At 43.7% G+C, this 17,859-nt stretch overlaps 1 protein-coding gene across 13 annotated transcripts in view; it reads left to right on the top strand.

The window, feature by feature from the left end:
• Positions 1-17,859, top strand: part of LOC126457505 (protein muscleblind-like) — a 611,133-nt gene that overhangs the window by 380,634 nt on the left and 212,640 nt on the right. The gene's annotated exons all lie outside the window — the stretch shown is intronic.

Genomic DNA, 17,859 nt, shown 5'->3' with positions numbered 1-17,859 from the left:
TCAGTCGTAAGCTCGGACAAGACTTGGGAGGGGTTCACACCTAAAGCCTCACCGAGGTGCTAACCAATTCTGTGCAAACGGTGTGAGCTAACCCGATATGAATCACTAAACATATGCCTTGGGAGGTCCCTCTTCTTTTCCGGGACCTTGACATTAAAAAGACAAAAAATCGCATTTTTCTTTTGTATCCCACGAGAACATGCAATTTATTATAATTTCAAAAATTTGTAAATTGCTAAAATGTGCACTGTTTGGTCTTGAACGCGCTTTGATTAAAGGCTTTGTATAGACCATGCCTCCTATCAACTCAGTGACGATGCACGGCGAGTGTAGAAATTGATTATCTTGGGCGCTGGAAGTCACATTGCCAGAACGGATCCACGAATGTGTTCAAAAGTAAATACAGTTAAAAAAAATTGTAAGAGTGTGGCGGCGGTACCATTGAATAGAAAGATCTATGGTTTCCAGCCGCGTCCAGCTTTCGGCCAAGCTCACCTTCTCCATCGTCAAGTGGTATGACTGCCAGTATGCTGAAGGTACGCTCCTTATATACACTAGCTGCCGGCTGTGACTTCACTGGTGCCAGAGGGATCGTCATACGAGTATTTTTGCATACGTTAACTCGGCTTTCGATGTGTCCGCTTCAGCCGCGCGGTCGCTGGATCCCATCCCATGCTGAGCTGCAGGCCACCGTCTCTATTTAGGTTGTTATCTTTCAGTGTTATTTCAATGGCTTCTTTAATTACTCAGTCCTAGAAGCCGTTAGTGCGAGCCACAACGGATGATCCGTCAAATTTTATCCGGTGACCGTTTTCTAAAGCATCCTCAGATAAAGCAGATTTCTCGTAGTTGCGCAGGCGATAAAACCTCTCATGCTCCTTCCTGCGTTATTTCACAGTGCTTATTGTTTGTCCGACGTAAGAGTGACCACACTCGCAAGGCATCTTGTAGACCACAGGTGTCCTAAGACATGCTGTGTCTTTAAGTGGTCTCAGTAATTGACGGATTTTTGTCGGAGGACTGAAGATTGATTTGATCTTGTGTCTTTTCAGCAGGCGGCTTATCTTGCTTGACACGGATCCACACAATGGCAACAAAGGAAGTTTCTTTTCCTCATCTTCGTCGGTGATTTTACTGTGAATCGTGTTTGAAATCACTTCATTTGTTTGATGAACGTTGTAGCCGTTGTTTCTGAAGACCTTGCGTAGCTGGCTCAGCTTACAAGGCAGTTAATCAGCGTCTGATATCATTTTTGCACGACGCACCAATGTTTGTAACACAGTACACTTCCGTGCTGGTTGATATCGGGTGATAGCATGCAAGTACAGACCAGTATGGGTCGGCTTTTTATAAACGCTGTGGCCAAGGCGTCCATTTCGGTTGCAGCGGACGAGGACGTTGAGGAGGGGCAATGCATTGTCTTTTTCTATCTCCAAGGTGAACTGGATGTTATTGTTAATGCCGTTGAGGTATTCAAAGAACTCGTCGTGTTTCGCACATCACTGGGGCCAAATGACGAACGTGTCGTCAACGTATCGAAAGAAACAACAAAGCTTTAACAACTACGATTTGTCTACGGCAATATCTTCAGAATTCTCCACGATAAGGTTTGCAACAGCTGGAGCCATCGGGCTACCCATTGCAACGCCGGCTGCCTGATCGTAATGCTGGCAGTTGTACAGAAATAAGAAGACGTAAGAGTGTGCCTAAATAGCTCGACCACGTCACTTACAAAGAACTGGGATATTAGGTGTGATGGGTACATTCGTCAACAGCGCCACCACATCAAAACTGACCATAATGTCACCCTCACTAAGTCGAAGACTGTTAATTCGGCTGATAAAATCTGCTGATATGTTATTCAAATGGTCCCAAAGAGCTATTTCAATTTTTTTGTTGTGGGTTAACATCCAGTTGTGTACGTCTCACCACTGGGACTTGGCTTATGATATTATTTTTGTATTATGCCTAATACTTCCGAGAAATATGCTGATGTGAGTATACTACATATCGCTGTTAGTGGTAATTCTTAAACAAAATAATGATCAGGTGAAACTTTTTTTGTCACTTCCCTAGTTACACTCCGAACTACAAGATGTTAGACACAAAATATTTCTATGGATATAGGCAAAGGCCTGTCACAGTTTCAGCGATGTGAGACACACAATACCTCAGAAACCTGTACCAAAAATTAAGCATGCTTTCATAATTTATCTCGTACACAACTTCCTGTAATAAACACTTTTCCTAAAACTGCTTCGCTTAATGTCATTCAGTGTTGACATTAAACATCAACTTTCTAAGTGTTACAGATAAAGAGTAATGTACTCTAAAACCATAGAGTGAAAATATTTCCTGTTCACTTACGAGCCCCTTAGGATACATGCTTCTGTAAAATTACCGATAAACTACAAAATAGCGATACTCGTATAAGTGTGTCAGGGGACGTGGTGACAGTTTGTAGCTCATGTCCGACTGTAAGAAAACACGAAAATGCATTTACGAACTGTCTAATGTGTTCATACACAAAGTCTGAAATGTACGTCATGGAAATATGAATTTGGTAAAGCGCAAATAACGCCTGTGTGGAGTGTCAATACCGCGAACAGTTATACAGCGTTTGCTCAGCTTCACGCAGATGCGTACCCAACGCCAGTGACTGCTGCTGCAGGAAAGGGATCATAAATCGCGAGTATGGTAGAATTCTGGGAGTCGGCCAACGTTTTACTTCCGCACACATGTACCCCACAAAAAAGCAGTGACGGTAAAAATAGGATAAATTCGAGCTTACATAGTCGTTCTCAGATTAAACAGGAGTGGTGGAAGCGGCACGGCTATGTAGTTTGCGGAAAAAGAAAGAAGGGGGAGTGGGTCGCAAACAGATTTTTTACGGAAAAAGATTCAAAAATGTATCAAAGAAGACTACGCTCATTTTCAACTGGGATATTACCACAAAAAGAATGAGGGAATTATGACACCAAAGGTTCGCTTACTGTGCAACCAAATAATGTTTCTAGTGCCTAACCATGTTTCAGCACATTTGTACTATCGTCATTGGGTACTGTAAAGTACAAACGTGTTTTAAGTAGTAATTATTGCAACGAAAATTAGGCGTACGACGTTTTATGTTTGTTCTGGTTGTTACCTTATTCTATAGAATGTTAGATTCTGTAGGACCTTCTTTATTTGATTATACATCTTACTATCAGTAACAAAATTATGTTTTTGTGGAGTTGATTAGTGGATTAGTAAATCTCTTTACCTTCAAGCGTGACCACATAAGAACGTTTCGTTGCAAATGGCAAACTGTACAATAATGTAAAGAACATTATAGAGAGTAGGGTTATATCCACAACAGACATAACGCGTTTTAGCCATAATTTTCGATCCGGTAATTATTATTATTTTGCAGACCCACAGATGGTGGCGACAATGTTCAGAAACTTGTTTGGGTAGTAAAAGCATTAGCTGACCCGTGGCCGGCCGCGGTGGCCGTGCGGTTCTAGGCGCTCCAGTCCGGAGCCGCGCTGCTGCTACGGTCGCAGGTTCGAATCCTGCCTCGGGCATGGGTGTGTGTGATGTCCTTAGGTTAGTTAGGTTTAAGTAGTTCTAAGTTATAGGGGACTAATGACCACAGCAGTGAGTCCCATAGTGCTCAGAGCCAAGCCATTAGCTGACCCTTAATTTTGTTTATAATACAGAACACCTTTTTCTTGCTGCAGTTTATATTTATTTATGTTCCAGACGCGTTTCACCTTTACGTTGAGGTATCTACAATCGATTTAATATGGAATAATGCAGTTTTTTTATATGCGACACTTATAGATTAGAAAACAGTTCACGTCATAATTTTTGTAAATAAACTACTACGTAGAATAATTCATGTTTGAGCCCGAAATATGTGTTTCCTCCCATCGCATCGTGGGTTAGAGATCACACTGTCACTTTCCTTGCAAAACATCGACATATTTTCACGCTCTTTTTGTTTTGTAGTTCTCATATTTCGTAAGCTAACAGCATGAAACAACTATACTGGTCTGGTATTAACTGCAGAGGTTTCTTGCGAGAATCTAGTGATTTTTTTGGTAACTATAAGTCCACTCCGTGCCTTCTTTTAGGATTCTATACCTCAATTGGTAAAACCGGAACCCTTATAGAATTACATAGTTGTCAATCTGTCTGACTGTTAAAAACCCCTTTTCTCGGGAACAGATAGACGTATCAAATTAAATCTACGTCATATACTAAGACCTTGACGGTGTAAAAAATTGAACCTTCTAAGTCAATGCAGTCAAACGATACTGCCATTTATGTGTCATATTTCGATTCTCCTAAACTCACTCATCAGAACTGCAAACCTGAAATTTGGCACTCAAGCAAGTTTCACAGTACAACCAAAGGACAGAAGTCCGAAAACTGTAAATTTGTAATTATGTAACCCGAAAAAAAAAAAACTTTGTCATTTGTTATCGAACTGTCTCTCTGTCCAGCCGTCTGTTAAGACCCCTTTTCGCCAGGAACGGGTTGATGCATCAAACTGAAATAAATGTCACATACGAAGATCTATGGTGCCTTGGCAGCATAACAAGTTTCTAAGTCAATTCAATCAAAAGATACGGCCATTTAGGTTACATATTTTGACACTCGAAAGTTCACTCATCAAAACGTATAGGGTACTTCTTGTTGAGGTAGAATTATGAGACTTGGCAGGAAGCAAGGTTTCACAGTACAAGTGAAGGAAAAAAATAAGAAAACTGTTGATTTGTAACTATATAACACGAAAAAATATTTCTTTTATCATTTGTTATCCGACGTTAAGCTTGAAATTAAAACATTCTTGAAAGTCTCGGAATCTCTGGGACAGATATCTTGCCAGTATTAATGTCGATAATAGGTATGAGAGGTCGGGATTTCCGAATTCCGTAATGGATTAAATGTCTATATAGATAATTAAGTCTGTACGAAACCCTCAGTGCGCGAGTCCTATACGCACGCGGGAAATTTTATTTTAATTCTTAACGTAAATGTTGGCAACTTAATGACCACGCAGACGAACTTGCTCCATAATTTACTCTATAAACACGGCTGCTGTTAAAGGTTTAAAACCAAACGATGAGGAGAATGATGAGATTTTGTGCACCAATTCGCCATAAGTCATAAAAATGCGTTCTTCTTCACATTAATTATCAAAAGTACATAAGTATCTTATTGAGAATACGTACATGTCAGCCACCTTTGGCAACGTCACCTGCAACAAGAGAATTGTACTTTCTAAGCTCGTAGCGAAGAGCGGTGTCCTGTAAGCTTTCCCTTGCCGTCCGTGAAACACGCTTCCGTTGAATGGGCGAGAAGCGTGACGGCACAAATCTGACCTGTGTCGCTTGTACCGCAAACTTTCCCCAGGAATTCGACACGATGGACACTCGATATCGGACCAGTTAATTGAAACACTGGCTTTTCACTTGAGCAAGGCTAATCGTTCGCAGCACCTCGGTGGACACTTCTTCCTACTGGAAATCGACAGTGTCTTGTATTAAGGAAATAAGTTACAGGAACCACTGAAGAAAAAGAGTTTGCAGGGGAATCGGGGTACTCAACATAATGTACTATCTATTGTCACTTACAGACCTTACCGTCTTAGTGGAAAATTTTCGTTGAAATATCTCTTCTTATTTGACTCCGTATGTGGCTATCTTTCAAAGAAGCACTTGAAATTTCATGTTCCTGCTGAAAACTATAATGAATGTCTGCACTATAGCTGAATATTCGTTTCCTGGAGACGTAATGCGTAAAACTGTTATCCGCGACGGGAGGCAAGAAGTAATTAAGGCGCTGATAGTGAACTTCGAATCCCTGTCCAGCGTTATAGATTTAAGTTTCCTTTGATTTTCCTAAATCGATTAATGCGGATTCAGTTTCTTTCTTTTGGAAAATACAATGCAATAACTCTGTTCAGCCCAAGTTGATGCACCATCTCTAATGACTTCGACGTCGACATTAAACCCTACTCCTCCTTTCCTATTATTAGGTGTAAGAATTCTCTTTAATATCTTTTTGGCTCTGGCAGTGAGTTTAGTTTTTCTCGCACTCTCAAGCTTACCAAACGAAGTTTTCCCACGACGTATGCGCACTCTTAAGCTTACCGAACGAAGTTTTTCCACGGTGTATGGGTACTGTTGTGAGACGGTATACGTAGCTATAGCTTCCCAGAGTTCGTTCACGGCTGTTGTCCCATGCAAGTCACTTAGGCTAGTGGTCGGTGCACGTGTTGACAAAGTTACCAAACATACATTCTTACACGCATAACAGAATACTCACACACGTATTGGGCATATATATTTTTACATCAAATGTATTCGCAGTTGAACCATCATCTGTATAATGGAGTGATGAAAATGAAAATTTGTGCTGGACCGGGACTCGATTATGATTAACTGAAACTTAATTTAACAGAGAGGATAAGGAAAACCGTGTTTGGTCATTTAACATTAAGCTGGCATTCTGTGTCATACGTTTGTCGATTTCAAATATTTCCTGTAGTGTCTTCTTCCAGCTTTTCTTAACTGAATGTAAGACTATCTATATCATGTGGGTGGTTCGACAAAGATCATAGTCTGAAGTTTCTCATATGTTCTGATAAAAACTAACACAGCTTTGGTGACTAACCAATAGACACTATTCCACGTCACTCTGAGCCAAAGGTTTCATTTTGTCTTTGATATTGAATAATAATTTAGATATACTTTTGTTGCTATTAGCCGGCCGCGGTGGCCGTGCGGTTCTAGGCGCTTCAGTCCGGAGCCGCGCTGTTGCTACGGTCGCAGGTTCGAATCCTGCCTCGGGCATGGGTGTATGTGATGTCCTTAGGTTAGTTAGGTTTAAGTAGTTCTAAGTTCTAGGGGACTGATGACCACAGCAGTTGAGTCCCATAGTGCTCAGAGCCATTTGAACCATTTTTTTGTTGTTATTAAACGGAGATATTAACAATCGGGACCCCATGCACATCTCTACCTGCAACACCTGTAATTCAGCTTGGGTGAAAAGAACTGATATTTACAATGAGTCGGATCTCAAACAGCCAAATCTGACCCTTAAGGCGAAAAAGAAAACCAAATAAATTTCACACATTGAAAACGTCCAGCAAGTCAGACAATTTACTCTTGTGCTCTCACGAACAGATACACAGACACGTACTAAATCTTATTATGTTAATGTGGAACATGTTCTAAAAAAAATTCAAATGGCTCTAAGCACTATGAGACTTAACATCTGAGGTCATCAGTCCCCTAGACCTAGAACTACTTAAACCTAACTAACCTAACGACATCACACATATCCATGCCCAAGGCAGGATTCGAGCCTGTGACCGTAACAGCATCTCGGTTCCGGACTGAAGCGCGTACAGCCGCTCCGTCACAGCGGCCGACGGGTCATGTTCTCCCGAAACAGATTTGAAGCAGTCCAGTTGAAATTTTCACTCTACTGCGGTGTGTGTGCTGATAAAACACTTTCTGGCAGATTACAACAGTGTATTCGGATGCATTAGGGTGTGTAGCCCATCGTCAGTGGTATCTGACACAGAGGAACAAACATCTGTGTGTGCATCAATTTCTAAAACGTGACAACTGTTTATGTAATAGCAGGAACATAAGTGTATTTTGGTGATTGGTCTCTATATCAATGACATGCGTGTCAGTTATGTACGTCTAGAAAGGAAACAACCATGTTGATACCTAAAACCCAATTACAACCAAGTGATTGTTAATACGATCGGATATGAAATCCGTCCTTTCTCAAAGTGTACAAGCTGTCGTGTATGGCAGTCCACCAACTTAGCAACCCTAACACGACTGACGAATCCTCTTCACCTTCCACAGATTTTTTTTTTTTTTTTTTTTTTTTTTGCAGGTTTCAAACGAGAATTTGACTTCGCTGGAAGTTGTAGAGTGCGACAAGGCGCTAGCGAAACACGAAAGCTATCACAGACATAAATCCGGTAGAGAGCGAACACAAAAGTTATCACAGACGTGAATCCGGTTGAGAACACGTCCAGAGGTGTCATGGCAAAAGGAGAATAGAACAGAGAAGACCAGTGCTTTACAAGTTAGTCGGGAAACAAGGACGGGAAATGAAGTGTTTACGGCAGAGTGCTGGCACTATTTCGGCGAACCCCTGCAGGTGCGCCACGGGGTAACGTAATGCAGGGGAGCGCTGGCCAGGCCGACAGCGACAGGGTGATGTAAGCCAGCGACTCTAAGCGGCGGTCCTCGGCGCGCCGTTGCGCAACTCGTTAAGCAGCCGGAGAGAGCCGGAAGAGCCACTTAGCTGCAGCCCGAGGACGCGCCGGATTTGGGCGTTAATTGGCAGAACACCTCCGCCTTCCACCCGGCTTCTCATTGTAATTACGAGCTGGCCTGCGGCCCAAAGAAGGGGTCGTCAGGGGTACGTTAGATCGCGCCTAGCATCCCCGTGCACTAAGTGGCCGCTCTGTGAGCACGTACGTCTTTCAAAGGGAGCTACACATGCGCTGAAAACTGTTGCTCTCTCAAAATATCCACGTAGATACTCCGAAAGCCACGGTACAGTGCACGGCGGAGGGTGTATCGTATAAATATTATCAGTTTCTTTCCCTTCTCATCTCGCATATTGAGCCAGGGAAAAATAACTGTTTTATGCCTTTGTGCGCGCCATAATCCCCAATCGTTTTCTCGTGACACCTACGCGAAATACGCGTCTGAGGCAGCATAATGGTCCAATAGTCCTCTTCGAGTACAGATTCTCTAAATTTACCCGAAAAGGTTTCGAGAGAACTCTTCATCCAAGGATTCCCATTTAAGTTCCTCAAGCATTTCTGTTACACTTCGTTATGGGTTGTACCGAACTTATTTATTTACCGTGACCAGAACACCATACATTGAATCTAGTGAAAAAGTCAACTGTAATAAAATTTAAAGTTTCAATATGTTCTGCCCAGTAACAGATACACAGCTGGCCTTTAATTAGCTAACTGTAAATGTAACGGGGTACAGCTTGTGCTTGGGTTTGGACACGTCAGTACGTGGTCCGTTCGTTTGGACTTTCCCACAGTCAGATAGTGGTTCCCTATCGAAATAGCCCCGTCCGGCAAGGCTTCACTCGCAGTTTGATACTCTAGTTCTCAGCCTGTTGAGAGCTTTCCAGGTTGTGAAAGATTTGTTACTTCCAGCCGCAAGTTCTTCTTTTAGCTCCATTACAGGATTTGGTGTTGCATCTTTCCATAGCTGAAGTGTTCGCTCTTCGTCGGTAACGCCGATAGATTCTGACGTTCAAAGGAAGCTCCTTCTTGAGCGAGGCCGCCTGGGGTGTTTTTGGTGCCAGTGTAGAGAGTGACGATTATCTGTAACCCTAGCAACACGTCTCTATTGTCGTGCTCACTTGATAAGGACTCCAAAGAATGGAAAAAGTCTGCAATTTCCTGTACAGATTCACCGCGTTTTTCCAGAAACTCTTCCAGCAAATGTAACTCTTCCATTCGCCTTCCCTCTTATAGTTTTTTACGTGATTGTTCTGTTTCACGTTGTTTTTTAATCTTCGCCATTTTATGTGCTTTTGTCTTGCATCAGCGCAGTATTAGCATGTTTCTTTACTGATTTGGCACGGTTAGTTTAGGAGGTGGCCGGCTGCCCTTTCTGTAAACATCTCGTTATCCTCCTCACCCCTCCCACTCCACTCCCCCCCCCTCCCTCCCTCCCTCCCTCCCTCCCAGGACAGAATACGTCTAACTCAACAGCCATCGTGTAGTGTTTTCGTCTGAAAGTGAGCGAAAGTTTCATAAATGTTTGCGAATCGTGAAAACTGAGGTGAGAACATCTATGCTGGCCGGCACACCGACCCTCGTGGTTAATACGGCCGGTGGATTCAAAAAAATGGTTCAAATGGCTCTGAGCACTATGGGACTTAACATCTGTGGTCATCAGTCCCCTAGAACTTTGAACTACTTAAACCTAACTAACCTAACGACATCACACACAGCCATGCCCGAGGCAGGATTCGAACCTGCGACCGTAGCAGTCGCGCGGTTCCGGACTGAGCGCCTGAACCGCTAGACCACCGCGGCCGGCCCGGTGGATTCGATTTATACGATGTGACAGGTACAAAATTTTCATCATTAAATTAGTTATCTACCTCATTGTCATAAATATTATCTTAATTTTTTCACATCTAAAGAGAGTTGCCATTCATTGAAGCAAGTGGAAATTTTGTCCAAGTCTTTTTGCAATTCCTTACGATCGTCCAACGACGATACTGTCCTGTATACGACTGTACTGTCAGTGAACGATCTCAAGTACTGCTGATCCTTCCTGTTAAATCGTTTGTGTGCGTTGGCAGGCAGCTGCTATCCGCAGCTGCGCTGGCATATCAGTAGTATTTTTATGATGAGTGATGGTGAGTAAGTAAGCTACACAGTACGTGCAATAATATTAGCTGCCCTCACGTGTGCCTGTTTGGATAAACATGGCTCATGACGTGCGGCCCCCTCTCCCCCCTCCCCCCCCCCCGCCCCTCTGCTCACCAAAGCTATTCCAACGCACAATGAGTCGGTTTGCGCATTGTTGCTGCCGAGCAGTGTGTACAGAGGGGCATGGGCAGGAGTGCGCATCCCTGTACATCGTGCTATTGAAGTAGCTATACATTATACAGTATAACGTGCACATTATGCAACAAATAGTGTGGAGGCACACTGAAGATTGTATAAGCATTGTATTCATTACTTTGGATCGTATCACGTAGCACATATCAACCAATAAAAGCATTTTCACAAATATGATAAAAATCAAAAGTCAAAGAGCGACTACATTTTTCCTAAGTGGCGTAATATTCTTGAAATAAATAAGTATCTCGTACTACATAATTTCTAAAGCAGCTGGATCCAATATTAGTATAGATGTTAGGGGTGCTCTTACTCTTCCTTGTTATTTTCATTTCTGTGGTACACTCGCCGTCTAGTATAACATACTGCGTTCTCTTAGTCAAATACTCCTCCAGCCAGTTAAGTTTTTGCGAAGATACTGTGTAACGACACAGTGCAAATAAAAGTCCGTGATGCCTCATGGAAAATTTAGCCAAGACATGAAAACAGCATACTCTTATCTTGCCAAGCAGGCAGCAGCTTTTGTTTCTTCTTTTCAGCATTTGAATAAAACGCTTTCAGTTACGACAGTTATCCAGAAAGTAAACTCCGTTAGGCAAGTAATCATATACCAGAACACTAAAGCAAATTTATTAGACAGTATTAAAGCTACACCTTTGTATTGTGATCTACATATTTACCATTCCCATTTAAGAATTAACATATGTCTTAATGAACTGACGAATTACCTCTGCATAAAATTGTGCTGCCGGAGAGCTATGAAACTCAACACACAAAGAATTAGTGCTGCAACCCTAATTGTTCAGTCATTATTTCGTGTAAAACAAACCCAAAATCAATGAAAAATTCCCGACGCCGGCTTTCATAATTTTTTCATCAATTTTCTCTACCAGATAGTAACGTAACATCTTCACTCATCACATTCAGTTAATATACACACATCAAAAAAAGTTTTGCGTCGCCCCAGTTCCCAGAACTCCTTAAGATAGTCGCTGGCTATGGATATTGTATCACAGACACAGTCCCTTTGACTGTTAAGAGATGTCACTAAACCCGCCCAAAGATGTAAACAACCATGCATGAGCAGCGCCTGTTAGACGGAGGGAGTCCGACAGCCGATCAGTTCCAGTCATTCCACCATGAAGGAGGTACACGGCTCGTCTGTAGTTCAACTACGCCTAGACGGTCAATACCACGGTTCGATCGCGTCCACATTGTTACTCTGTGCCAGGAAGGGCTCTCAACAAGGGAAGTGTCCGGGCGTCTCTGAGTGAACCAAAGCGATGTTGTTCGGATATGGAGGAGATACAGAGAGACAGGAACTGTCAATGACATGCCTCGCTCAGGCCACTCAAGGGCCACTACTGCAGTGGATGACCGCTACCTACGGATTATGGCTCAGAGGAACCCTGACAGTAGCGCCACCATGTTGAATAATGCTTTTAGTGCAGCCACAGGACGTCGTGTTAACGACTCGAACAGTGCGCAATAGGATGCACGAAGCGCAACTTCACTCCCGACGTCCATGGCGAGGTACATCTTTGCAACCACGACACCATGCAGTACAGCACAGATGGGCCCAACAACATGCCGAATAGACCACTCAGTATTGGCATCACGTTCTCTTCACGTACATATGCCCCCAACCAGACAATCGTCGGAGACGTGTTTGGAAGCAACCCGGTCAGACACACTGTCCAGTGACTGCAGCAAGGTGGAGGTTCCTTGCTGTTTTGGGGTGGCATTATGTGGGACCGACGTACGCCGCTGGTGGCCATGGCAGGCGCCGTAACGGCTGAACGATACGTTAATGTCATTCTCCGACCGATAGTGCACCCATATCGGCAGCATATTGGCGAGGCATTCGTCTTCATGGACGACAATTCGCGCCCCCATCGTGCACATCTTGTGAATGACTTTCTTCCTAGGTTAGTTAGGTTTAAGTAATTCTAAGTCCTAGGGGACTGATGACCTCAGAAGTTAAGTCCCATAGTGCTCAAAGCCATTTTGATATGCTGCATACGTCTCCCCAACGTATTCCACACATGCCCGATGGGATTTACGACCGGGGAGCGGGTAGGCTAGTCCGTTCGCCGAATATCCTCTCGTTGCAATATGTCCTCCACTTGTTCGTTGCGGCTGCCCATTGTAGTCCATAAAAATGAAGTCAGGGCCGAATGCACATGTGAAAAGACCCTCGTGGGGAAGGTGTACAGTTTCACAATAACCTTCACCAGTGAGCGTACCGTGTTCAAAGATTTGCAGTATTATACCTCCCCACACCATAACGCTTGGACTACCAAAACGATCATGTTCGACAACGCTGAACGTAGCCTCACATGGCGAGAGGTGGGAACTCGTATTGCATCCAGAAACATTGCCGAACATGGTCGTTTTGGTGGTGCACGTTTTATGTTCGTGGGGAGGCATAATGCTGCACGAGCGTACTGGCCTCTAAATCTCTGAATACAATACACTCACAGGTCTACGATACTGTGGCACTGTGCTCGTTCCCCGTGTGCGTCTTTTTGGGGTTGCATTGTGCCCTGGCGTCATTTGTATGAATGAGAATGTGCAGCCGCGTCCAACAGCGCAGATGGAGGAGGTCTTGGAAATAGAGAACTATCTTCAAAATGGGCTGGTCTGCTGCCCCATCCCGACTTAAATACCATCGAGAAGGAATTTTTAAGATCCGATATCTCAGTCAGTAAAAAGGGAACCGTTACAGGATCGTTTTTTGTCCGTCTCTCTGTCTGCGCGACTGTGACGAACCCTTTTTCTGAGAAACAGGTAGACATATCAAGTTGTCAAATACTGAGGTCTACATTCTCTTACTGAGATATTCTAAGTCAGTGCAGTTAAAAGATACAGCCATTTATGTCACATACTTTGATACTCACGAACTCACTCATCGAAACCTATATGATTCTCCGTTTTCACTTGGATAATGTAATTTGAGTATCAGCAAGGTTTCACTATAGAGATAAAGGAAAAAAAATCCGAAAATTGTTATTTAGTACTTTAGTCACATCAAGTTTTTTTGCATTTCATTTGTTATCCGTCTTTTTGTCTGTCTGTCTGCTAAGACACTTTTTCCTCAGGAATTAAATAGAAAATGGGAACATTTAAATCTGAAACTTAAAATTAAAACATTCTGCATCTTTTTGGTATCCCGGGGCCGATATTCTGCCAGTATGGATGGTCAAAAGTCAGTGGGATTCTCGATTCCCGGGATGGATGAACTATATACAATGAAGAGCCAAGGAAACTGGTACATCTGCCTAATGTCGTGTAAGGCCGGCGAGCCGCAGAAGTGCTGCAACACGACGTGGCATGGACTCGACCAATGTCTGAAGTAGTGCTGGAGGGAATTGACACCATGAATCCTGCAGGGCTATCCATAAATCCTTAAGAGTACGAGAGGGTAGATATCTCGTCTGAACAGCACGTTCCCAGGCATCCCAGACGTGCACAATAATGGTCATGTCCGGGGAGCTTGGTGGCCAGCGGAAGTGTTTAAACTCAGAAGAGTGTTCCTGGGGCCACTCTGTAGCCATTCTGGACGTCTTGGCTATCGCAATGTCCTGTTGGTACTGTCCAAGTCCGTCGGTATGCACAATGGACGTGAATGGATGCAGGTAATTAGACAGGATGCTTACGTATGTGTCACCTGTCAGAGTCGTATAACTCCAACTGCACACGCCCCACACCATTACAGAGCCTCCACCAGTCTGAACAGTCCCCTGCTGACATGCAGGGTCCTTGGATACATATGGTTGTCTCCATACCCGTACCCGTCCATCCGCTCGATAGGGTCTACAATTTGAAAAGAGACTCGTCCGACCAGGCAACATCTTTCCAGTCTTCAACAGTCCAATGGCGGTTCAAATGGCTATGAGCATTATGGGACTTAACTTCTGAGTTCATCAGTCCCCCAGAACTTAGAACTACTTAAACCTAACTAACCTAAGGACGTCACACACATCCATGCCCGAAGCAGGATTCGAACCTCCGACCGTAGCGGTCGCGTGGTTCCAGACTGTAGCGCCTAGTACCGCTCGGCCACTTCGGCCGGCCCAATGGCGGTGTTGACGGGCCCAGGCGAAGCGTAAAGCTTTGTGTCGTGCAGTCATCAAGGGTACATGACTGGGCCTTCGGCTCCGAAAGCCCATATTGAATGACACTTGTTGGCCCAGCATTGAAATCTGCAGCAACTAGAAGAAGAGTTGCACTTCTGTCACGCTGAACGATTTTCTTCAGTCGTCGTTGGTCCCTTTCTTGCAGGATCTTTTTCCGGCCGCAGTGATGTCGGAGATTTGAGGTTTTACTGGATTGCTGATATTCGCGTTACACTCGTGAAATGGTCGTACGGGAAAATCCTCACTTCATCGCTACCTTGGAGATGCTGTGTCCCATCGCTCGTGCGCCGACTATAACACAGCGTTCAAACTTACCCACATTTCGATAACCTGCCATTCTAGCAGCAGTAACCGATCTAACAACTGCGCCAGACACTTGTCTTATATAGGCGTTGCCGACCACGGCACCATATTCTGCCTGTTTATATATCTGTTTGGAGCTTCAGTATATATAAATAACTAAGTTTGTACGGAACCTTCAGAGTGCGGGACCTACTCGCGTTTGGCAGATTTTTATGGATGACAACGCGCGACCCCATAGGACAGCGCAGGTGGAGGACCTCTTGCAAAGAGAGGAAATTCGACGACTGGACTGCCCTGCACCTTCTGCCATCTTAAATCCCGTAGAACACGATTGGGATGCATTGGAGAGACGTGTTGCTGCACGTCCACATGCACGGTGTATTAACATTGTATAATAAAGATTTTTTTTCGATTGTAATGGATGTTATTTTGTGGCGTTTCGGTTTAAAGCACTCAGTTGTTGTACAGTGACTGCCTTTCATTATTATTTCTTTGATAGCTTTGAACATGATTACCGTCTTTTGCTTGACCTTTGACGACAAAGGCATAGTTGTTTTCCGTGTGCTAAATGGCCGACTTACCTGCCTCGCTTCTATCCGTGTCATAATGTTTGTAAGACATTGCACGTCGCGGCGAATGAGTCGCGATATTAATACTCGATGCTGAAGTGGATAAATGCTCATTTTATTTTGGTAGCGGGGAGGTTATTAGCTGCGGGGCTTGGCGCTGTGTAAGCAGCGGCGTTATGCGCGATCCGCTGAAGCGCTGTGCAGCCCGGCTACGAGGCGGCCGCACGCTAAAGCCTCATTATTAAGGCAGCGCGCGCCGTCACTGCCCGCTCCGGCCGCGCTTTAGGGCTTTCCCGTCGCTAAGAAATGCCGAGCCCGGCCCTCCCCAATCCCGCTTTCATGGCATCGTGCTTCATTGCAAAACACTGGCATTCTCGTCCGCGTTAACAGTGTATTACGTGATGCGTCAGTTAATATCTGCTCCTTCGTCTACTCTGGCCACTGGACAGATGCAACTCCGACACAATACTCCATGTTTCGTCCTAGAAAATAACGAGCCCTATGTTTTACGTTAATGTGACAATAATTATTTATTTTGTCACTTACTTAATATCACCACAACAACTTTGCTCTAAAATTGTCAAAGCCTTTTTACCGCAAAATAAATCTGAGTCTGTGTTGTATCGACGTGGGACTCATTTATGTTTATAATCTGGTTTGTTGTGGATAACGTTGGCGGTATACTATGATACAGATATCTGTAAAACATTTCCAACCACTAAATGAGAGAAATATTAAAGTTGTCGTTTTCTTTATTTTTCGGCCTCTTTTGTCCGCAGCCGCAGACATACTACTTGTATAAAATTATTTTATTATTCGTGGATATGAGCGTTTTCTGAACAAGACATTTCATTTCCACATGGCTGCTGGGTTTGCTATAAACTAATCATTTGTTATTTGTTTTAGTTCAGCAGTACCAGAGAAATAGTGAAGCTCTTATTCACATATAAGACTAAAATATAAAGTTGAGCCATCTGTCATTGTGGCCTCCGCTTCTAGTAAAACAATCGTAAGATACCCCAGTTAAAAAGCCACATCGGATATCATTTGCGGGTAAAAAGTAGAACAACACGATCTTGGTAATGAACAGCACAAGGAGCTGTCTGGCACTGAAAACAGAAAATAAAATGAAGAGACTTGGCATTCTAAAGCTCTGCTTATATTTAGTGCTATACTTACATAGAGTTTCGCGGAAAAATTGCTTTTATCTAAAGATGAAATATCTTTGTTCGAGCCGCGCGGGATAGCTGCACGGTCTTGGGCTTCTTGTCACGATCCGGGCGGCTCCCGCTGTCGGAGGTTCGACTCCTCCCTCGGACATGCGCGTGTGTGTTGTCTTTACCGTAAGTTAGTTTAAGTTAGACTAAGTAGTGCGTAAGCTTAAGGACCGATGAACTCAGCAGTTTGGTCCCTTAAGACCTTACCACAAGTTTCCAATTTTTTTTTCTTGGTTCGAAACCGTTAATAGCAATGAATAGTAACCTGATTTAAATACGGACTACATTGCTGGTTATAAAGCTGCAGTATCCCGGCAGGAATGTACACGTCTAGAAGATTTAACACCAGGTTTTGGCGCAGTGATTGGAGATGTACGCATCAGTACAGAAAGACCGAGCGGTAGTAAAATGTCTCCATCACAACAGTGGAATAAAAATTTAAACTAATACATGTTGCCAATCGATATACGAGGGCGTGCTGAAAAGTAATGCTTCCATATTTTTTTATGTCAAAAACAAACCAAACGTTATTAACATTTTTCACCTTTATTCTTCGAGTCTACGTATTTATTTCTCAACATAGTCATCCTGGCGGAGGACACATTTCTGCCAACGAGAGGCCTCTTTGTTGATACCGTCACTGGAGAATATTTGGCTTTGTTGACGGAACCTCAACCTCACTTCTGCTTACACCGCTTCATCACCATCGAAGTGAAATCCTCGAAGATGTTCTTTAAGGTTTGGGAACAAATGAAAATCGGTTGGGGCCAAGTCATGACTGTGTGGAGGATGATCGATGACAGTAAACCCATGACGCTGGACTGTTGCAGATGTCATCGCACTCGTGTGTGAGCTGGCCTTGTCATTCTGAAGGAGAGGGTCTTTGAATTCGAAACTCGATTACAGCACGCTGTTTCTCACACACCGAAGTAGTTATGTTACACACCCCCATGTTACACGCTACAATTTTGAGCCCCCTAGTGACAGAGAGCTTCAGATAT

This window comes from Schistocerca serialis, chromosome 2 (assembly GCF_023864345.2).
Source record: "Schistocerca serialis cubense isolate TAMUIC-IGC-003099 chromosome 2, iqSchSeri2.2, whole genome shotgun sequence".
In the NCBI taxonomy this organism is placed as follows: domain Eukaryota; kingdom Metazoa; phylum Arthropoda; class Insecta; order Orthoptera; family Acrididae; genus Schistocerca; species Schistocerca serialis.
The sequence above is the reverse complement of the archived record's forward strand: the minus strand, read 5'-3'. Positions and strand labels throughout refer to the sequence as shown.